The 24,050-nt window shown below is 45.7% G+C and overlaps 1 pseudogene; it reads left to right on the forward strand.

Moving 5' to 3' along the window:
* The first annotated feature begins 22,238 nt into the window (after positions 1-22,238).
* Positions 22,239-23,784, forward strand: LOC123084445 (noroxomaritidine synthase-like; annotated as a pseudogene).
* The last annotated feature ends 266 nt before the right edge of the window (positions 23,785-24,050 follow it).

Consider the following 24,050-nt stretch of genomic DNA (forward strand, 5'->3'; position numbering starts at 1 on the left):
TTGTTCCGAGTCCCGGATGAGATCCCGGACGTCACGAGGAGTTCCGGAATAGTCCGGAGGTAAAGATTTATATATGGGAAGTTGTCAAACGGACACTCGGGGGCATACCGGTATTGTACCGGGGCCACCGGAAGGGTTCCGGAGGTCCACCAGGAGGGGCCACCCCTCCCGGGGGGCCACATGGGCTGCGTGGTAAGGAGCCAGCCCCTGGTGGGCTGGGCGCACCCCCCTCCCTTGGGCCCTTGATGTTGGAAATATGCCCTAGAGGCAATAATAAAAGCATTATTATTATATTTCCTTGTTCATGATAATTGTCTTTTATTCATGCTATAATTGTATTATCCGGAAATCGTAATACATGTGTGAATACATAGACTACAATACGTCCCTAGTAAGCCTCTAGTTGACTAGCTCGTTGGTCAACAGATAGTCATGGTTTCCTGACTATGGACATCAGATGTCATTGACAATGGGATCACGTCATTAGGAGAATGACGTGATGGACAAGACCCAATCCTAAGCATGGCACAAGATCATGTAGTTTGTTTTGCTAGAGCTTTTCCAATGTCAAGTATCTCTTCCTTGCACCATGAGATCGTGTAACTCCCGGATACCGTAGGAGTGCTTTGGGTGTACCAAACGTCACAACGTAACTGGGTGACTATAAAGGTGCACTACAGGTATCTCCGAAAGTGTCTGTTGGGTTGACACGGATCGAGACTGGGATTTGTCACTCCGTGTTACGGAGAGGTATCACTGGGCCCACTCGGTAGTGCATCATCATAATGAGCTCAAGGTGGCCAAGTGTCTGGTCACGGGATCATGCATTACGGTACGAGTAAAGTGACTTGCCGGTAACGAGACTGAACGAGGTATTGGGATACCGACGATCGAGTCTCGGGCAAGTAACATACCGTCTGACAAAGGGAATAGAATACGGGGTTGCTTGAACCCTTGACATCATGGTTCATCCGATGACAACATCGAGGAGCATGTGGGAGCCAACATGGGTATCCAGATCCCGCTGTTGGTTATTGACCTGAGAGCTTCTCGGTCATGTCTGCATGTCTCCCGAACCCGTAGGGTCTACACACTTAAGGTTTGGTGACGCTAGGGTTATTAGGAAGACTTGTATGTGATTACCGAATGTTGTTCGGAGTCTCGGAGGAGATCCCGGACGTCACGAGGAGTTACAGAATAGTCTGGAGGTAAAGATTTATATATGGGAAGTTGTTAAACGGACACCGGAAAGTTTCGGGGGCATACCGGTATTGTACCGGGGCCACCGGAAGGGTTCCGGAGGTCCACCGGGAGGGGCCACCCCTCCCGGGGGGCCACATGGGCTGTGTGGGAGAGGGAGCCAGCCCCTAGTGGGCTGGGCGCGCCTCCCCACCTAGGCCCATGTGGCTAGGGCTTGGGAGGGGGAAACCCTAAAGGGGGCGCCCCCTAGCTTGGGGGGCAAGCCTCCCTCCCTTGGCCGCCGCCCCCTCTAGGGTTTCCCTCTAGAGGGCCGGCCCCTCTTGCCCCTCTTGCCCCTCTTCTCCTATATATAGAGGGGTGAGGGGAGGGCTGCAACACACAATCCAAGGCGCAACCCCTCCCCTCCCCAACACCTCTCTTCTTCCGTACGAGTTTGGCGAAGCTCTGTCAGAGTACTGCTGCACCAATTGCACCACGCCGTCGTGCTGCCATTGGAGCTTCCTTCCTCAACCTCTCCTTCCTCCTCGCTGGATCAAGACGGAGGAGACGTCGATCGTCCCATACGTGTGTTGAACGCGGAGGTGCTGTCCTTTCAGCACTTGGTCATCGGTGATCCGAATCACGGCGAGTACGACTCCCTCATCACCATCCCCTTGAAAGCTTCCGCACTCGATCTACAAGTGGTATGTAGATGCAAACTCTCTCCCTTGACTCGTTGCTTAGATGAACTCGTAGATGGATCTTGGTGAAACCGTAGGAAAATTTTAATTTTCTGCAACGTTCCCCAGCAGTGGCATCATGAGCTAGGTCTATGCGTAGTTCTCTTTGCACGAGTAGAACACAACTTTGTTGTGGGCGTGGATCTTGTCAACTTGCTTGCCGCTACTAGTCTTATCTTGCTTCAGCGGTATTGTGGGATGAAGCGGCCCGGACCAACCTTACACGTAAGCTTACGTGAGACCGGTTCCACTGACTAACATGCACTAGTTGCATAAGGTGGCTGGCGGGTGTCTGTCTCTCCCACTTTAGTTGGAGCGGATTCGATGAAAAGGGTCCTTATGAAGGGTAAATAGAAGTTGACAAAATCACGTTGTGGTTATTCGTAGGTAAGAAAACGTTCTTGCTAGAACCCTTTTGCAGCCACGTAAAAGATGCAACAACAATTAGAGGACGTCTAACTTGTTTTTGCAGCAATTGTCATGTGATGTGATATGGCCAGAAGTAGTGATGAATGATGAATATATTGTGATGTATGAGATCATGTTCTTGTAATAAGAATCACGACTTGCATGTCGATGAGTATGACAACCGGCAGGAGCCATAGGAGTTGTCTTTATTTTTGTATGACGTGCGTGTCATTGAAAGACGCTATGTAAATTACTATACTTTATTGCTAAACGTGTTAGCCATAGAAGTAGAAGTAGTCATTGGCGTGACAACTTCATGGAGACACAATGATGGAGATCATGATGATGGAGATCATGGTGTCATGCCGGTGACAAGATGATCATGGAGCCCCGAAGATGGAGATCGATGGAGCTATATGATATTGGCCATATCATGTCACTACTATATAATTGCATGTGATGTTTATTATGTTTTTACATCTTGTTTACTTAGAACGACGGTAGTAAATAAGATGATCCCTTATAACAATTTCAAGAAGTGTTCTCCCCTAACTGTGCACCGTTGCTAAAGTTCGTCGCTTCTAAGCACCATGTGATGATCGGGTGTGATGGATTCTTACGTTCACATACAACGGGTGTAAGACAGATTTACACACGCGAAACACTTAGGGTTAACTTGACGAGCCTAGCATGTACAGACATGGCCTCGGAACACGGAGACCGAAAGGTTGAACACGAGTCGTATGAAAGATACGATCAACATGAGAATGTTCACCGACGATGACTAGTCCGTCTCACGTGATGATCGGACATGGCCTAGTCGACTCGGATCGTGTAACACTTAGATGACTAGAGGGATGTCTAATCTAAGTGGGAGTTCATTATAATAATTTGATTAGATGAACTTTATTATCATGAACATTAGTCTAAAATCCTTGCAATATGTCTTGTAGATCAAATGGCCAACACTCATGTCACCATGAACTTCAACGCGTTCCTAGAGAAAACCAAGCTTAAAGATGATGGCAGCAACTATGCAGACTGGGTCCGGAACCTGAGGATCATCCTCATAGCTGCCAAGAAACAATATGTCCTAGAAGCACCGCTAGGTGATGCACCCATCCCAGAGAACCAAGACGTTATGAACGCTTGGCAGTCTCGTGCTGATAATTACTCCCTCGTTCAGTGCGGCATGCTTTACAGCTTAGAATCGAAGCTCCAAAAGCGTTTTGAGCAACACGGAGCATATGAGATGTTCGAGGAGCTGAAACTAGTTTTCCAAGCTCATGCCCGGGTCGAGAGATATGAAGTCTCCGACAAGTTCTATAGTTGTAAGATGGAGGAAAACAGTTCTGTCAGTGAGCACATACTCAAAATGTCTGGGTTGCACAACCGCCTGTCCCAGCTGAACATAAACCTCCTGGACGAGGCGGTCATTGACAGAATCCTTCAGTCGCTCCCACCAAGCTACAAGAGCTTTGTGATGAACTACAATATGCAGGGGATGGAGAAGACCATTCCCGAAGTATTCTCAATGCTGAAGTCAGCAGAGGTTGAAATCAAGAAAGAACATCAAGTGTTGATGGTCAATAAAACCACTAAGTTCAAAAAGGGCAAGGGCAAGAAGAACTTCAAGAAGGACGGCAAGGAGGTTGCCGCGCCCGGTAAGCAAGTTGCCGGGAAGAAGAAGTCAAAGAATGGACCCAAGCCTGAGACAGGGTGCTTTTATTGCAAAGGGAAGGGCCACTGGAAGCGGAACTGCCCCAAATACTTAGCGGACAAGAAGGCCGGCAACACTAAAGGTATATTTGATATACATGTAATTGATGTGTACCTTACCAGTACTCATAGTAACTCCTGGGTATTTGAGACCGGTGTTGTTGCTCATATATGTAACTCACAGCAGGAGCTGCGGAATAAACGGAGACTGGCGAAGGACGAGGTGACGATGCGCGTCGGGAATGGTTCCAAGGTCGATGTGATCGCTGTCGGCACGCTACCTCTACATTTACCTACGGGATTAGTTATAAACCTTAATAATTGTTATTTGGTGCCAAGTTTGAGCATGAACATTGTATCAGGATCTCGTTTAATACGAGATGGCTACTCATTTAAATCCGAGAATAATGGTTGTTCTATTTATATGAGAGAAATGTTTTATGGTCATGCTCCGATGGTCAATGGTTTATTCTTAATGAATCTCGAACGTAATGTTACACATATTCATAGCGTGAATACCAAAAGATGTAAAGTTGATAACGATAGTCCCACATACTTGTGGCACTGCCGCCTTGGTCACATTGGTGTCAAGCGCATGAAGAAGCTCCATGCTGATGGACTTTTGGAGTCTCTTGATTATGAATCATTTGACACATGCGAACCATGCCTCATGGGCAAGATGACCAAGACTCCGTTCTCCGGAACAATGGAGCGAGCAATCAACTTATTGGATATCATACATACCGATGTGTGCGGTCCAATGAGTGTTGAGGCTCGCGGAGGATATCGTTATGTTATCACTCTCACAGATGACTTGAGTAGATATGGGTATGTCTACTTGATGAAACACAAGTCTGAGACCTTTGAAAAGTTCAAGGAATTTCAGAATGAGGTGGAGAATCAACGTGACCGAAAAATAAAGTTCTTACAATCAGATCGTGGAGGAGAATATTTAAGTCACGAATTTGGTACACACTTAAGAAAATGTGGAATTGTTTCACAACTCACGCCGCCTGGAACACCTCAGCGTAACGGTGTGTCCGAACGTCGTAATCGCACTCTATTCGATATGGTGCGATCTATGATGTCTCTTACCGATTTACCGCTATCATTTTGGGGATATGCTCTAGAGACAGCTACATTCACTTTAAATAGGGCACCGTCTAAATCCGTCGAGACGACACCATATGAATTGTGGTTTGCGAAGAAACCTAAGCTGTCGTTTCTAAAAGTTTGGGGATGCGATGCTTATGTCAAGAAACTTCAACCTGAAAAGCTCAAACCCAAGTCGGAAAAATGCGTCTTCATAGGATACCCTAAGGAAACCATTGGGTATACCTTCTACCTTAGATCCGAAGGCAAAATCTTTGTTGCCAAGAACGGATCCTTTCTGGAAAAAGAGTTTCTCTCGAAAGGAGTAAGTGGGAGGAAAGTAGAACTCGATGAAGTACTACCTCTTGAACCAGAAAATAGTGCAGCTCAGGAAAATGTTCCTGTGGTGCCTGCACCGACTGGAGAGGAAATTAATGATGATGATCAAGGTACTTCGGATGAAGTTGCTACTGAACTTCGTAGGTCCACTAGGACACGTTCCGCACCAGAGTGGTACGGCAACCCTGTCCTGGAAATCATGTTGTTAGACAACGGTGAACCTTCGAACTATGAAGAAGCGATGGCGGGCCCGGATTCCAACAAATGGCTCGAAGCCATGAAATCCGAGATAGGATCCATGTATGAAAACAAAGTATGGACTTTGACAGACTTGCGCGATGATCGGCGAGCGATAGAAAACAAATGGATCTTTAAGAAGAAGACGGACGCGGATGGTAATGTTACCATCTATAAAGCTCGACTTGTCGCTAAGGGTTATCGACAAGTTCAAGGGATTGACTACGATGAGACTTTCTCTCCCGTAGCGAAGCTTAAGTCCGTCCGAATCATGTTAGCAATTGCCGCATACTATGATTATGAGATATGGCAGATGGACGTCAAAACAGCGTTCCTTAACGGTTATCTTAAGAAAGAGCTGTATATGATGCAGCCGGAAGGTTTTGTCGATCCTAAGAATGCTAACAAAGTATGCAAGCTCCAGCGATCCATTTATGGGCTGGTGCAAGCATCTCGGAGTTGGAACATTCGCTTTGATGAGATGATCAAAGCGTTTGGGTTTATGCAGACTTATGGAGAAGCCTGCGTTTACAAAAAAGTGAGTGGGAGCTCTGTAGCATTTCTCATATTATATGTAGATGACATACTTTTGATGCGAAATAATGTAGAACTCTTGGACAGCATTAAGGCCTACTTGAATAAAAGTTTTTCAATGAAGGACCTTGGAGAAGCTGCTTATATATTAGGCATCAAGATCTATAGATATAGATCGAGACGCCTCATAGGTCTTTCACAAAGCACATACCTTGATAAGATTTTGAAGAAGTTCAAAATGGATCAGTCCAAGAAAGGGTTCTTGCCTATACTGCAAGGTGTGAAATTGAGCTCAGCTCAATGCCCGACCACGGCAAAAGATAAAGAAGTGATGAGTGTCATCCCCTATGCCTCAGCCATAGGATCTATTATGTATGACATGCTGTGTAACAGACCTGATGTAAACCTTGCCGTAAGTTTGGTAGGAAGATACCAAAGTAATCCCGGCAAGGAACACTGGACAGCGGTCAAGAATATCCTAAAGTACCTGAACAGGACAAAGGACATGTTTCTCGTTTATGGAGGTGACGAAGAGCTCGTCGTAAAGGGTTACGTCGATGCTAGCTTCGACACAGATCTGGATGACTCTAAGTCACAAACCGGATATGTGTATATGTTGAATGGTGGAGCAGTAAGCTGGTGCAGCTGTAAGCAGAGCGTCGTGGCGGGATCTTCATGTGAAGCGGAATACATGGCAGCCTCGGAGGCAGCGCATGAAGCAATTTGGTGAAGGAGTTCATCACCGACCTAGGAGTCATACCCAATGCGTCAGGGCTGATCAAACTCTTCTGTGACAACACTGGGGCTATTGCACTTGCCAAGGAGCCCAGGTTTCACAAGAAGACCAGGCACATCAAGCGTCGCTTCAACTCCATCCGTGAAAATGTTCAAGATGGAGACATAGAAATTTGTAAAGTGCACATGGATCTGAATGTCGCAGATCCGTTGACTAAACCTCTCTCGCGAGCAAAACATGATCAACACCAGAACTCTATGGGTGTTCGATTCATCACAATGTAACTAGATTATTGACTCTAGTGCAAGTGGGAGACTGTTGGAAATATGCCCTAGAGGCAATAATAAAAGCATTATTATTATATTTCCTTGTTCATGATAATTGTCTTTTATTCATGCTATAATTGTATTATCCGGAAATCGTAATACATGTGTGAATACATAGACTACAATACGTCCCTAGTAAGCCTCTAGTTGACTAGCTCGTTGGTCAACAGATAGTCATGGTTTCCTGACTATGGACATCAGATGTCATTGACAACGGGATCACGTCATTAGGAGAATGACGTGATGGACAAGACCCAATCCTAAGCATGGCACAAGATCATGTAGTTCGTTTTGCTAGAGCTTTTCCAATGTCAAGTATCTCTTCCTTGGACCATGAGATCGTGTAACTCCCGGATACCGTAGGAGTGCTTTGGGTGTACCAAACGTCACAACGTAACTGGGTGACTATAAAGGTGCACTACAGGTATCTCCGAAAGTGTCTGTTGGGTTGACACGGATCGAGACTGGGATTTGTCACTCCGTGTTACGGAGAGGTATCACTGGGCCCACTCGATAGTGCATCATCATAATGAGCTCAAGGTGGCCAAGTGTCTGGTCACGGGATCATGCATTACGGTACGAGTAAAGTGACTTGCCGGTAACGAGACTGAACGAGGTATTGGGATACCGACGATCGAGTCTCGGGCAAGTAACATACCGTCTGACAAAGGGAATAGAATACGGGGTTGCTTGAACCCTTGACATCGTGGTTCATCCGATGACAACATCGAGGAGCATGCGGGAGCCAACATGGGTATCCAGATCCCGCTGTTGGTTATTGACCTGAGAGCTTCTCGGTCATGTCTGCATGTCTCCCGAACCCGTAGGGTCTACACACTTAAGGTTTGGTGACGCTAGGGTTATTAGGAAGACTTGTATGTGATTACCGAATGTTGTTCGGAGTCCCGGAGGATATCCCGGACGTCACGAGGAGTTACGGAATAGTCTGGAGGTAAAGATTTATATATGGGAAGTTGTTAAACGGACACCGGAAAGTTTCGGGGGCATACCGGTATTGTACCGGGGCCACCGGAAGGGTTCCGGAGGTCCACCGGGAGGGGCCACCCCTCCCGGGGGGCCACATGGGCTGTGTGGGAGAGGGAGCCAGCCCCTAGTGGGCTGGGCGCGCCTCCCCACCTAGGCCCATGCGGCTAGGGCTTGGGAGGGGGAAACCCTAAAGGGGGCGCCCCCTAGCTTGGGGGGCAAGCCTCCCTCCCTTGGCCGCCGCCCCCTCTAGGGTTTCCCTCTAGAGGGCCGGCCCCTCTTGCCCCTCTTCTCCTATATATAGAGGGGTGAGGGGAGGGCTGCAACACACAATCCAAGGCGCAGCCCCTCCCCTCCCCAACACCTCTCCTCTTCCGTACGAGTTTGGCGAAGCTGTGTCGGAGTACTGCTGCACCAATTGCACCACGCCGTCGTGCTGCCATTGGAGCTGCCTTCCTCAACCTCTCCTTCCTCCTTGCTGGATCAAGACGGAGGAGACGTCGATCGTCCCGTACGTGTGTTCAACGCGGAGGTGCTGTCCTTTCAGCACTTGGTCATCGGTGATCCGAATCACGGCGAGTACGACTCCCTCATCACCATCCCCTTGAAAGCTTCCGCACTCGATCTACAAGTGGTATGTAGATGCAAACTCTCTCCCTTGACTCGTTGCTTAGATGAACTCATAGATGGATCTTTGTGAAACCGTAGGAAAATTTTAATTTTCTGCAACGTTCCCCAACACTTGCGCCTAGGGTTGGGGGGAACCCTAGAAGGGGGCGCCCCCCTTGCTTGCGGGGCAAGCCACCCCTCCCCTTGGCCGCCGCCCCCCCTCTAGATGCCATCTAGAGGGGCCGGCCCCCTTGCCCTTTCCCCTATAAATAGAGGGGTGAGGGGAGGGCTGAACACCACAAGCCAAGGCGCAGCCCCTCCCCTCCCCAACACCTCTCCTCCTCCGTACGTGCTTGGCGAAGCCCTGTCGGAGTACTGCTGCACCAACAACACCACGCCGTCGTGCTGCCGTTGGAGCTGTCTTCCTCAACCTCTCCTTCCTCCTTGCTGGATCAAGACGGAGGAGATGTCGTCCGTTCCATACGTGTGTTGAACGTGGAGGTGCTGTCCGTTCAGCACTTGGTCATCGGTGATCCGAATCACGGCGAGTACGACTCCATCATCACCATCCCCTTGAACGCTTCCGCACTCGATCTACAAGTGGTATGTAGATGCAAACTCACTCCCTTGACTCGTTGCTTAGATGAACTCATAGATGGATCTTGGTGAAACCGTAGGAAAAATTTTAATTTTCTGCAACGTTCCCCAATAGTGGCATCATGACCTAGGTCTATGCGTAGTTCCCTATTGCACGAGTAGAACACAATTTTGTTGTGGGCGTGAATCTTGTCAACTTGCTTGCCGCTACTAGTCTTATCTTGCTTCAGCGGTATTGTGGGATGAAGCGGCCCGGACCAACCTTACACGTACGCTTACGTGAGACCGGTTCCACCGACTGACATGCACTAGTTGCATAAGGTGGCTGGCGGGTGTCTGTCTCTCCCACTTTACTTGGAGCGGATTCGATGAAAAGGGTCCTTATGAAGGGTAAATAGAAGTTGACAAAATCACGTTGTGGTTATTCGTAGGTAAGAAAACGTTCTTGCTAGAACCCAATTGCAGCCACGTAAAAGATGCAACAACAATTAGAGGACGTCTAACTTGTTTTTGCAGCAATTGTCATGTGATGTGATATGGCCAGAAGTTGTGATGAATGATGAATGATATATTGTGATGTATGAGATCATGTTCTTGTAATAGGAATCACGACTTGCATGTCGATGAGTATGACAACCGGCAGGAGCCATAGGAGTTGTCTTTATTTTTGTATGACCTGCGTGTCATTGAAGAACGCCATGTAAATTACTTTACTTTATTGCTAAACGCGTTAGCCATAGAAGTAGAAGTAGTCGTTGGCGTGACAACTTCATGAAGACACGATGATGGAGATCATGATGATGGAGATCATGGTGTCATGCCGGTGACAAGATGATCATGGAGCCCCGAAGATGGAGATCAATGGAGCTATATGATATTGGCCATATCATGTCACTACTATATAATTGCATGTGATGTTTATTATATTTATGCATCTTGTTTACTTAGAACGACGGTAGTAAATAAGATGATCCCTTACAACAATTTCAAGAAGTGTTCTCCCCTAACTGTGCACCGTTGCTAAAGATCGTCGTTTCGAAGCACCACGTGATGATCGGGTGTGATAGATCCTTACGTTCACATACAACGGGTGTAAGACAGTTTTACACATGCAAAACACTTAGGGTTAACTTGACGAGCCTAGCATGTACAGACATGGCCTCGGAACACGGAGACCGAAAGGTCGAACACGAGTCGTATGAAAGATATGATCAACATGAGAATGTTCACCGACGATGACTAGTCCGTCTCACGTGATGATCGGACACGGCCTAGTCGACTCAGATCGTGTAACACTTAGATGACTAGAGGGATGTCAGATCTGAGTGGGAGTTCATTAAATAATTTGATTAGATGAACTTAATTATCATGAACTTAGTCTAAAACTTTTGCAAAATATGTCTTGTAGATCAAATGGCCAATGCTCATGTCAACATGAACTTCAACGCGTTCCTAGAGAAAACCAAGCTGAAAGATGATGGCAGCAACTATACGGACTTGGTCCAGAACCTGAGGATCATCCTCATAGCTGCCAGGAAACAATATGTCCTAGAAGGACCGCTAGGTGACGCTCCCGTCCTAGAGAACCAAGACATTATGAATGCTTGGCAGTCTCGTGCTGATGATTACTCCCTCGTTCAGTGCGGCATGCTTTACAGCTTAGAACCGGGGCTCCAAAAGCGTTTTGAGCAACACGGAGCATATGAGATGTTCGAGGAGCTTAAACTAGTTTTTCAAGCTCATGCCCGGGTCGAGAGATATGAAGTCTCCGACAAGTTCTATAGTTGTAAGATGGAGGAAAACAGTTCTGTCAGTGAGCACATACTCAAAATGTCTGGGTTGCATCACCGCCTGTCCCAGCTGGACATAAACCTCCCGGACGAGGCGGTCATTGATAGAATCCTTCAGTCGCTCCCACCAATCTATAAGAGCTTTGTGATGAACTACAATATGCAGGGGATGGTGAAGACCATTCCCGAAGTATTCGCAATGCTGAAGTCAGCAGAGGTTGAAATCAAGAAAGAACATCAAGTGTTGATGGTCAATAAGACCACTAAGTTCAAGAAGGGCAAGGGTAAGAAGAACTTCAAGAAGGACGGCAAAGATGTTGCCGCGCCCGGTAAGCCAGTTGCCGGGAAGAAGTCAAAGAATGGACCCAAGCCTGAGACTGAGTGCTTTTATTGCAAGGGGAAGGGTCACTGGAAGCGGAACTGCCCCAAATACTTAGCGGACAAGAAGGCCGGCAACACTAAAGGTATATTTGATATACATGTAATTGATGTGTACCTGACCAGTACTCGTAGTAACTCCTGGGTATTCGATACCGGTGCCGTTGCTCATATTTGTAACTCACAGCAGGAGCTGCGGAATAAACGGAGACTGGGGAAGGACGAGGTGACGATGCGCGTCGGGAATGGTTCCAAGGTCGATGTGATACCAGTGCCGTTGAGGCATGGTTCGCATGTGTCAAATGATTCATAATCTAGAGACTCCAAAAGTCCATCAGCATGGAGCTTCTTCATGCGCTTGACACCAATATGACCAAGGCGGCAGTGCCACAAGTATGTGGGACTATCGTTATCAACTTTACATCTTTTGGTATTCACGCTATGAATATGTGTAACATTACGCTCGAGATTCATTAAGAATAAACCATTGACCATAGGGGCATGACCATAAAACATATCTCTCATATAAATAGAACAACCATTATTCTCAGATTTAAATGAGTAGCCATCTTGTATCAAACGAGATCCAGATACAATGTTCATGCTCAAACTTGGCACCAAATAACAATTATTAAGGTTTATAATTAATCCCGTAGGCACGATGTGATCGCCGTCGGCACGCTACCTCTACATTTACCTGCGGGATTAGTTATAAACCTTAATAATTGTTATTTGGTGCCAAGTTTGAGCATGAACATTGTATCAGGATCTCGTTTAATACGAGATGGCTACTCATTTAAATCCAAGAATAATGGTTGTTCTATTTATATGAGAGAAATGTTTTATGGTCATGCTCCGATGGTCAATGGTTTATTCTTAATGAATCTCAAACGTAATGTTACACATATTCATAGCGTGAATACCAAAAGATGTAAAGTTGATAACGATAGTCCCACATACTTGTGGCACTGCCGCCTTGGTCACATTGGTGTCAAGCGCATGAAGAAGCTCCATGCTGATGGACTTTTGGAGTCTCTTGATTATGAATCATTTGACACATGCGAACCATGCCTCATGGGCAAGATGACCAAGACTCCGTTCTCCGGAACAATGGAGCGAGCAATCAACTTATTGGAAATCATACATACCGATGTGTGCGGTCCAATGAGTGTTGAGGCTCGCGGAGGATATCGTTATGTTCTCACTCTCACAGATGACTTGAGTAGATATGGGTATGTCTACTTGATGAAACACAAGTCTGAGACCTTTGAAAAGTTCAAGGAATTTCAGAATGAGGTGGAGAATCAACGTGACCGAAAAATAAAGTTCTTACGATCAGATCGTGGAGGAGAATATTTAAGTCACGAATTTGGTACACACTTAAGAAAATGTGGAATTGTTTCACAACTCACGCCGCCTGGAACACCTCAGCGTAACGGTGTGTCCGAACATCGTAATCGCAATCTATTGGATATGGTGCGATCTATGATGTCTCTTACCGATTTACCGCTATCATTTTGGGGATATGCTCTAGAGACAGCTACATTCACTTTAAATAGGGCACCGTCCAAATCCGTTGAGACGACACCGTATGAATTGTGGTTTGGGAAGAAACCTAAGCTGTCGTTTCTAAAAGTTTGGGGATGCGATGCTTATGTCAAGAAACTTCAACCTGAAAAGCTCGAACCCAAGTCGGAAAAATGCGTCTTCATAGGATACCCTAAGGAAACTATTGGGTATACCTTATACCTTAGATCCGAAGGCAAAATCTTTGTTGCCAAGAACGGATCCTTTCTGGAAAAAGAGTTTCTCTCGAAAGGAGTAAGTGGGAGGAAAGTAGAACTCAATGAAGTACTACCTCTTGAACCGGAAAGTAGTGCAGCTCAGGAAAATGTTCCTGTGGTGCCTGCACCGACTGGAGAGGAAATTAATGATGATGATCAAGGTACTCCGGATCAAGTTGCTACTGAACTTCGTAGGTCCACTAGGACACGTTCCGCACCAGAGTGGTACGGCAACCCTGTCCTGGAAATCATGTTGTTAGACAACGGTGAACCTTCGAACTATGAAGAAGCGATGGCGGACCCGGATTCCAACAAATGGCTCGAAGCCATGAAATCCGAGATAGGATCCATGTATGAAAACAAAGTATGGACTTTGATAGACTTGCCCGATGATCGGCGAGCGATAGCAAACAAATGGATCTTTAAGAAGAAGACGGACGCGGATGGTAATGTTACCATCTATAAAGCTCGACTTGTCGCTAAGGGTTATCGACAAGTTCAAGGGATTGACTACGATGAGACTTTCTTTCCCGTAGCGAAGCTTAAGTCCGTCCGAATCATGTTAGCAATTGCCGCATACTATGATTATGAGATATGGCAGATGGACGTCAAAACAGCATTCCTTAACGGTTACCTTAAGGAAGAGCTGTATATGATGCAGCCGGAAGGTTTTGTCGATCCTAAGAATGCTAACAAAGTATGCAAGCTCCAGCGATCCATTTATGGGCTGGTGCAAGCATCTCGGAGTTGGAACATTCGCTTTGATGAGATGATCAAAGCGTTTGGGTTTATGCAGACTTATGGAGAAGCCTGCGTTTACAAGAAAGTGAGTGGGAGCTCTGTAGCATTTCTCATATTATATGTAGATGACATACTTTTGATGGGAAATGATGTAGAACTTTTGGACAGCATTAAGGCCTACTTGAATAAATGAAGGACCTTGGAGAAGCTGCTTATATATTAGGCATCAAGATCTATAGAGATAAATCGAGACGCCTCATAGGTCTTTCACAAAGCACATACCTTGATAAGATTTTGAAGAAGTTCAAAATGGATCAGTCCAAGAAAGGGTTCTTGCCTATACTGCAAGGTGTGAAATTGAGCTCAGCTCAATGCCCGACCACGGCAAAAGATAAAGAAGAGATGAGCGTCATCCCCTATGCCTCGGCCATAGGATCTATTATGTATGCCATGCTGTGTACCAGACCTGATGTAAACCTTGCCGTAAGTAAACCTTAATAATTGTTATTTGGTGCCAAGTTTGAGCATGAACATTGTATCTAGATCTCGTTTGATACGAGATGGCTACTCATTTAAATCCAAGAATAATGGTTGTTCTATTTATATGAGAGATATGTTTTATGGTCATGCCCCTATGGTCAATGGTTTATTCTTAATGAATCTCGAGCGTAATGTCACACATATTCATAGCGTGAATACCAAAAGATGTAAAGTTGATAACGATAGTCCCACATACTTGTAGCACTGCCGCCTTGGTCACATTGGTGTCAAGCGCATGAAGAAGCTCCATGCTGATGGACTTTTGGAGTCTCTAGATTATGAATCATTTGACACATGCGAACCATGCCTCATTGGCAAGATGACCAAGACTCCGTTCTTCGGAACAATGGAGCGAGCAACCAACTTGTTGGAAATCATACATACCGATGTGTGCGGTCCAATGAGTGTTCAGGCTCGCGGAGGATATCATTATGTTCTCACTCTCACAGATGACTTGAGTAGATATGGGTATGTCTACTTGATGAAACACAAGTCTGAGACCTTTGAAAAGTTCAAGGAATTTCAGAATGAAGTAGAGAATCAACGTGACCGAAAGATAAAATTCTTACGATCAGATCGTGGAGGAGAATATTTAAGTCACGAATTTGGTACACACTTAAGAAAATGTGGAATTGTTTCACAACTCACGCCGCCTGGAACACCTCAGCGTAACGGTGTGTCCGAACGTTGTAATCGCACTCTATTGGATATGGTGCGATCTATGATGTCTCTTACCGATTTACCGCTATCATTTTGGGGATACTCTCTAGAGACTGCTACATTCACTTTAAATAGGGCACCGTCTAAATCCGTTGAGACGACACCGTATGAATTATGGTTTGGGAAGAAACCTAAGCTGTCGTTTCTAAAAGTTTGGGGATGCGATGCTTATGTCAAGAAACTTCAACCTGAAAAGCTCGAACCCAAGTCGGAAAAATGCGTCTTCATAGGATACCCTAAGGAAACCATTGGGTATACCTTCTACTTAAGATACGAGGGCAAGATCTTTGTTGCCAAGAACGGATCCTTTCTGGAAAAAGAGTTTCTCTCGAAAGGAGTAAGTGGGAGGAAAGTAGAACTCGATGAAGTACTACCTCTTGAACGGGATAGTAGTGCATCTCAGGAAAATGTTCCTGTGATGCCTACACCAACTGAAGAGGAAATTAATGATGATGATCAAGGTACTTCGGATCAAGTTGCTACTGAACTTCGTAGGTCTACAAGGACACGTTCCGCACCAGAGTGGTACGGCAACCCTGTCCTGGAAATCATGTTGTTAGACAACGGTGAACCTTCGAACTATGAAGAAGCGATGGCGGGCCTGGACTCCAACAAATGGCTCGAAGCCATGCAATCCGAGATAGGATCCATGTATGAAAACAAAGTATGGACTTTGACAGACTTGCCCGATGATCAGCGAGCGATAGAAAATAAATGGATCTTTAAGAAGAAGACGGACGCGGATGGTAATGTTACCATCTATAAAGCTCGAGTCGTCGCTAAGGGTTATCGACAAGTTCAAGGGATTGACTATGATGAGACTTTCTCTCCCATAGCGAAGCTTAAGTCCGTCCGAATCATGTTAGCAATTGCCACATACTATGATTATGAGATATGGCAGATGGACGTCAAAACAGCGTTCCTTAACGGTTATCTTAAGGAAGAGCTGTATATTATGCAGCCGGAAGGTTTTGTCGATCCTAAGAATGCTAACAAAGTATGCAAGCTCCAGCGATCCATTTATGGGCCGGTGCAAGCATCTCGGAGTTGGAACATTCGCTTTGATGAGATGATCAAAGCGTTTGGGTTTATGCAGACTTATGGAGAAGCCTGCGTTTACAAGAAAGTGAGCGGGAGCTCTGTAGCATTTCTCATATTATATGTAGATGACATACTTTTGATGGGAAATGATATAGAACTCTTGGACAGCATTAAGGCCTACTTGAATAAAAGTTTTTCAATGAAGGACCTTGGAGAAGCTGCTTATATATTAGGCATCAAGATCTATAGAGATAGATCGAGACGCCTCATAGGTCTTTCACAAAGCACATACCTTGATAAGATTTTGAAGAAGTTCAAAATGGATCAGTCCAAGAAAGGGTTCTTGCCTATACTGCAAGGTGTGAGATTGAGCTCAGCTCAATGCCCGACCACGACAAAAGATAAAGAAGAGATGAGCGTCATCCCCTATGCCTCGGCCATATGATCTATTATGTATGCCATGCTGTGTACCAGACCTGATGTAAACCTTGCCATAAGTTTGGTAGGAAGGTACCAAAGTAATCCCGGCAAGGAACACTGGACAGCGGTCAAGAATATCTTGAAGTACCTGAAAAGGACAAAGGACATGTTTCTCGTTTATGGAGGTGACGAAGAGCTCGTCGTAAACGGTTACGTCGACGCTAGCTTCGGCACAGATCTGGATGACTCTAAGTCACAAACCGGATATGTGTATATGTTGAATGGTGGAGCAGTAAGCTGGTGCAGCTGCAAGCAGAGCGTCGTGGTGGGATCTACATGTGAAGCGGAGTACATGGCAGCCTCGGAGGCAGCGCATGAAGCAATTTGGGTGAAGGAGTTCCTCACCGACCTAGGAGTCATACCCAATGCGTCGGGGCCGATCAAACTCTTCTGTGACAACACTGGAGCTATTGCACTTGCCAAGGAGCCCAGGTTTCACAAGAAGACCAGGCACATCAAGCGTCGCTTCAACTCCATCCGTGAAAATGTTCAAGATGGAGACATAGAGATTTGCAAAGTACATACGGATCTGAATGTCGCAGATCCGTTGACTAAATCTCTCTCGCGAGCAAAACATGATCAACACCAGAACTCTATGGGTGTTCGATTCATCACAATGTAACTAGATTATTGACTCTAGTGCAAGTGGGAGACTGTTGGAAATATGCCCTAGAGGCAATAATAAAAGCATTATTATAATATTTCCTTGTTCATGATAATTGTCTTTTATTCATGCTATAATTGTATTATCCGGAAATCGTAATACACGTGTGAATATATAGACTACAATACGTCCCTAGTAAGCCTCTAGTTGACTAGCTCGTTGGTCAACAGATAGTCATGGTTTCCTGACTATGGACATCAGATGTCATTGACAACGGGATCACGTCATTAGGAGAATGATGTGATGGACAAGACCCAATCCTAAGCATAGCACAAGATCGTGTAGTTCGTTTTGCTAGAGCTTTTCCAATGTCAAGTATCTCTTCCTTAGACCATGAGATCGTGTAACTCCCGGATACCGTAGGAGTGCTTTGGGTGTACCGAACGTCACAACGTAACTGGGTGACTATAAAGGTGCACTACATGTATCTCCGAAAGTGTTTGTTGGGTTGACACGGATCGAGACAGGGATTTTTCACTCCGTATGACGGAGAGGTATCACTGGCCCCACTCGGTAGTGCATCATCATAATGAGCTCAAAGTGACCAAGTGTCTGGTCACGGGATCATGCATTACGGTACGAGTAAAGTGACTTGCCGGTAACGAGACTAAACGAGGTATTGGGATACCGACGATCGAGTCTCGGGCAAGTAACATACCGTCTGACAAAGGGAATAGTATACGGGGTTGCTTGAATCCTCGACATCGTGGTTCATCCAATGACAACATCGAGGAGCATGTGGTAGCCAACATGGGTACCCAGATCTCGCTGTTGGTTATTGACCTGAGAGCGTCTCGGTCATGTCTGCATGTCTCCCGAACCCGTAGGGTCTACACACTTAAGGTTCGGTGACGCTAGGGTTGTTAGGAAGACTTGTATGTGATTACCGAATGTTGTTCGGAGTCCCGGATGAGATCCCGGACGTCACGAGGAGTTCCGGAATAGTCCAGAGGTAAAGATTTATATATGGGAAGTTGTCAAACGGACACCGGAAAGTTTCGGGGGCATACCGGTATTGTACCGGGGCCACCGGAAGGGTTCCGGAGGTCCACCGGGAGGGGCCACCCCTCCCGGGGGGCCACATGGGCTGCGTGGGAAGGAGCCAGCCCCTGGTGGGCTGGGCGCACCCCCCTCCCTTGGGCCCTTGCGCCTAGGGTTGGGGGGAACCCTAGAAGGGGGCGCCCCCCTTGCTTGGGGGGCAAGCCACCCCTCCCCTTGGCCGCCGCCCCCCCTTTAGATGCCATCTAGAGGGGCCGGCCCCCTTGCCCTTTCCCCTATAAATAGAGGGGTGAGGGGAGGTCTGAACACCACAAGCCAAGGCGCAGCCCCTCCCCTCCCCAACACCTCTCCTCCTCCGTACGTGCTTGGCGAAGCCCTGTCGGAGTACTGCTGCACCAACAACACCACGCCGTCGTGCTGTCGTTGGAGCTGTCTTCCTCAACCTCTCCTTCCTCCTTGCTAGATCAAGACGGAGGAGGTCGTCCGTTCCGTACGTGTGTTGAACGCGGAGGTGCTGTCCGTTCAGCACTTGGTCATCGGTGATCCGAATCACGGCGAGTACGACTCCATCATCACCATCCCCTTGAACGCTTCCGCACTCGATCTACAAGTGGTATGTAGATGCAAACTCATTCCCTTGACTCGTTGCTTAGATGAACTCATAGATGGATCTTGGTGAAACCGTAGGAAAAATTTTAATTTTCTGCAACGTTCCCCAACAAGTAGTACACTCCTAAACCTCTAAACCCGTTGGAGGTTGCCACATAAGATTTGGTATCTTTGAAGGTGTTGCATAACCCCAAATGCCTCGTTTTTAAATTTACAAAGGCCCATAGCCCTAACAAACAACCGGCTTCCAACCTGATTCCTCCAGAATTGATTCTATCAAATGAATTGCGGGCCAGCCAGCTGATTCCTGAGCTTCTTTGTTGCTTCCCGCACTCACTTGACATTTTTATATTTTAATAATCCTCCCGACCTCTGTGCATCATCCTCCCGACCCAACCTCATGCGCCCCCTGCCATCCCGAGGTCGACCAGCAACGCCCCAAGCACACCACTCCCTGCTAAGATTACATCTCTCTTCACGTGAATACAGATTTTCACCCCTCCTCAAGATGGCTATGTAGTGGGCCGGCCCATAAATTGTTACGTTCGCAAATTTCTAGTTCATTTGCTTTGTTCATGATTATTTCAAAAAAATTGGTTCGTTCTTAATTCTGAAAAAAATGCTTTGTTCTTTTTTTCCATTTCTCCTCTCTTATTTATCTTTTAATAATATTTAATATTATATATTTTTTAAAATTAATTTATTGCATTATTAAAATTTATTGCCACACATTAAAAAATATTCATAAACTGCAAAAAATATTTCTTAAATTTTAAACATTGTTCATACCAGTCAAAACAACATTCTAACAATTTTAAAATTTTCACACGTCTAACAATGTTCATGAAATTTTCAAAAACTATTCATGAAATTTATTAATTTGTTCGCATCATTTGTAAAAAACGTTTGTACTACTCAAAAAAGTGTTCGTGATATTTGAAAAATGTTCATGCATTGAAAAATTATCTGCATGAAATTTAAAAAAATATTCATGAATGTACAAAATTGTTCCTGAACTTTTTATAATTTTCAGTACAATTTCAAAGTGTCCACCCATCTATAATATGTTTCTGGTATTTTGAAAAAAAAACAACGTTTATTTAAAGTGTGGTAAACGTGTCCTTCTAGTTTCTAGAAAAAGAATACATTCTTACCACTGAAAAAAAAGTGCACAATCAAAAAATGTTCATTAAATTTTAATTAATCATGAGGTTTAATAAAAAAGTTCATGAAATTTTTAACCCTGTTTGCCCTAACACCTAGCCTATAAATTCTCAAAAATATTCAGAAACCTTTGAAATGAGACCCAAAAGAATTTTTTCGCCACTGCAGGTCTCTGTTCCGAAGGGATCCTATCTGAAACCCTGTTTCGGTACTCTGCCAAAGGGCCAATCATTGGGGAGACCATTTTAGTCAACCTTGCTGCTCCCATGATGATATGTGAGTAGTTCCCTTATGACCTACGGGTCCATAGCAGTATTTAGATGGCTTTTTCACTCTCTTTTGATTTTCAGTATAATGATCTTCTCTAAGATCAATACGATGTAATCTTTTACGGTGTGTTTATTTGGATCTGATGAAATATGAGTTTATGATCAGATTATTCATTGACCTATTTTGAATCTCTTGAAGTTTCTCTCTTGTGTAATTGTGTAACTATGGATGCTTTCCGATCTATAAGTCTTCCTTGGGCAATTAGATGAGTAGATCCTCAGAGGGAGTGGTGCATAGTAGTAGGTAATCTTGCCCTATTGCAGGAGGGGCGAAGGCACATATTTTGTTGCTACCACTAAGAATAAAACGACGGGGTTTGGTCATATTGATTGATCTTATTTTGTGCAAGGTCTGTTTGGTATTCGGTTCGGACAATCGGCACCTTCGTCAAATGGATAGGAGTAGCGACAGATGTTGTCAAAATAATGGCTTTAGACTTACTAATGTATTACTTTATAAAGTCTTTGTGATTAACTAATAAAAATGTTGCATACATCGCCCAGATGAAGAGGCCTGGGGTAATCCTTCTTTTCAAAGAAAAAACAAGTAGAAGCATGGGTATACTTCTTTTACTTTTTTTCGCGGGAAAGCATGTTGATCTATATACAGATAGGGGTACAAATCAAGTTGGAACGCAGACTCAATTTATGCAGTCTCGTCTGATTCAATTAACGCATACTCTTAACCGCTTGGGGTGAGCGGTTAGCTATCTTACAAATCAACAATTAATACAGGCATCGCTCATGTGGACTGAGTTAACTCCTGAAGCCCAACAAACAACGAAGAATTAGACTTGGACATCTCTGGTGAGCAGTCCTTTTCCCGAGCAACAAGCCAAAGAGCATTACACGAGTCAACCAAAGTTAGTTCCCAAATAACAACATCTACTGTTGATAACTGCATACGATGCAAGACAAAGCAAACTAGGAGCACAGTTCAGAGGTGGACTGGAAACGAAAATTATTATTTGGAAAGCTTCCAAAAGCTAGAAAGATATTTTTCTTTTGGCAAACGGCTGCAAACTACTCCCTCCGTCCCATAATGTAAGACGTTTTTTGACACTACATTAATGTCAAAAAACGTAGTGTCAGTAAACGTCTTCTATTATGGGACGGAGGGAGTAGTTGAAAGCAAAAGAAACATCTCCTAAAAGAAAAGCCAAAGAAACCAAAAACAGGCTTAATTTTTCAAAATCAAAGATGACAAAGAGGATACTCCCTCCATTCTTTTTATTCTGCATATAAGATTTATCCTAAGTCAAACTTCATAAACTTTGACTAAGAACATTAGCAAACAATCATGCTTGCAACACCTACGTAATTTTTTCTCCGTAACTTAGGAACAAACTGAGGTGGTCAGATTTGATCACGAGTTCCATTTTCCTTTAACAGGATGAATTCCATTGGAAGAAGCCCCCTCCGGAGTAGAGAGCGCAAAGATGTATGCCTGGTAAAGAGAGAGATGTTTCACGATCGATGAAGAGCTTCTCGTACATGCAATGTGTTTAGGAAACCAAGGTCCTGTTATCCACCCCAACGAGGTAATGCTGATAGCTCCGCTCCAAGATCTTGTCAACTGTCTTGATGGGCAAGTTCTGACTAATTTTTGCTGCCTTTTAGGAGTTATATATAAATCGAGCCTAGTTAGCATCTCCTGGCAAGCATAAAATTAGCATCAGTTAAAGGTGGCACTCTCCTTCTTGCTTCAACTACTACTCCTCGCACTACCACTTGTCCTCGTCTTCCTTATCAAATATAGGAGATCAAGCAAACCATTGCTGCCAACGGAATTGCCTATCGTGGGCATGCTCCCTAGCCTTATCGCCAACTGGAACAACCTCCATGACTACGCCGCAGCCTTCTTGTCCGCCTCCGGGCACAACTTCGAGGTACGCGGCCCTCCGGCCACCAGCATACGGTACCTCGTCACCTGCAGCCCGGCCAACGTTCGCCACATCTTCACCACCAACTTCGCCAACTACGTCAAGGGCGAGGAGCTCGCTGCAGTGCTTGGACTACTGAGCGGCACCATAGTCACCGCCGACGGCGAGTCCTGGCGCCGGCAGCGCGACACCATCCATCGTGTCCTGACCAGGCCATGGCTGCTGGCCGCCCTATCTCGCTGCTGCCACGACAAGATGGCAGGGGCCTCGTGCCGTTGCTAAGCCACATGGCGAACGCGCGGGCCGCCTTCGACATGGAGGACTTGTTTGGGAGGCTCGTGCTCGACATCACTGTGATAGCAGTGTTTGGCTGGGATCCGTGCCGCTTGGCCGTGTCGATGCCACACATGCACGTTGCCGAGGCCCTGGATACTCTCATGGAGGTGGCCATGCGCCGGCACATATTGCCTTTGTCCTGCTGGAGAACGATGAGATGGCTCAACATCGGCCAGGAGAGAAAGCTAGCAGAGGTGGAAGCGGTGTTGTACGGGTTTGTGGTGGATAGCATTCAGAGAAAGATGGCCGGCGACGGCACGAGCACCGAGGATGACATCCTGTCCCATTACGTCGACGACCCCAACCCGGACCCGGAGTTTCTTAACTGGGCCAGAGAGCCCACTGACTTCCTGATCAGTCCAACACCGGACCGAGGGCATGCCTCGGCAAGAACATCTCCGTGGCGCTGGTGACATCCGTCGTCGCCACGGTGGCATGGAACTTCGACGTGGAAGTGCTGGATAGTCATGTCGTGAAGCCCAAGCTGTCGGTTATTCTGCAGATGAAGAATGGCCTCATGGCCAAAGTTAAGAGGAGATCAGAGGGCGACTGAGGGGACGCTGATCCAAATTAATTGTCTCTGATTTAGTACAACTTGTACTAAATCACCAATAGCTAAGTTGAATCAGAGAGAGTAACAAATAAGCAAATAAAATTTTACGGACTTAAGCATATGTGACACCTAGCAAGCTGTATATCTCCCAAACTATATGTTACCTGAGGGAAACGTTACAAATTTGACTCGCCTGCACACAGTGTACCCTGCAGACGTGGACACGCCGAGCGAGCGCTCCTTCCCCGCAGCTTATTGTGCTTGATAAGCAAGTCTGTCAACCCGTGCATTTTGATAAGAAAATAGGCAGTTTTTCGATTAAATTAATCCATGAATAAATCATGAGCATGACATGAACAGCATTGATAACACACTGATTACGATTTAACAAAGCATGTACTACGCATATAGTAGAAACATCTATGCATATCGCTAGTACTGCTACAACAGAAAGAAACACGAGAGGGATAAGTGATGTATACCCTCCAATCGGCCATGCGGTGTCGGTGGCGGTGACAGCAGCCGCGGCATCCTCGGCG

This window comes from Triticum aestivum, chromosome 4A (assembly GCF_018294505.1).
Source record: "Triticum aestivum cultivar Chinese Spring chromosome 4A, IWGSC CS RefSeq v2.1, whole genome shotgun sequence".
In the NCBI taxonomy this organism is placed as follows: domain Eukaryota; kingdom Viridiplantae; phylum Streptophyta; class Magnoliopsida; order Poales; family Poaceae; genus Triticum; species Triticum aestivum.